The 370-nt window shown below is 40.3% G+C and overlaps 1 protein-coding gene across 2 annotated transcripts in view; it reads left to right on the top strand.

The window, feature by feature from the left end:
* The window catches only part of LOC119587695, a 14,299-nt gene that overhangs the window by 463 nt on the left and 13,466 nt on the right, over positions 1-370 (top strand). The gene's annotated exons all lie outside the window — the stretch shown is intronic.

Here is a 370-nt window from a genome sequence, read left to right as displayed (position 1 = left end):
AATTCACTTCTTTTCAAATCCATCTTCCCCTTCGTTTAGATCTTTGTGTCGCATATTTATTTGTTTTAACCATTTACCATTAGATCTATATTATCTCAAGTCTTTGAAAAAAAAAAAAAAAACTCAGTGCCAAAAGACATCATATTTTATACGTTAACATTTGGCGTCGTTTCGCGAAAGTAGGTCGGCGGCAAGCGAGGCAAATTCGTCTCTTAACGTGATTATTAGAGGATCAGTCACCCATTTACGTTGAATTAGAATCCTTCAAATATCAAAAGACGTCGCAGTTCTCTCTCGAACGCGGGGTGCTCGACCTAAACGTTCCTCCCGCAAGCAAAAAATTCCGACGTCCAGGCATCGCGTCGACGTC

Source organism: Penaeus monodon, chromosome 23 (genome assembly GCF_015228065.2).
Source record: "Penaeus monodon isolate SGIC_2016 chromosome 23, NSTDA_Pmon_1, whole genome shotgun sequence".
NCBI lineage: Eukaryota > Metazoa > Arthropoda > Malacostraca > Decapoda > Penaeidae > Penaeus > Penaeus monodon.
This window is presented reverse-complemented; position numbering and strand designations above follow the sequence as displayed.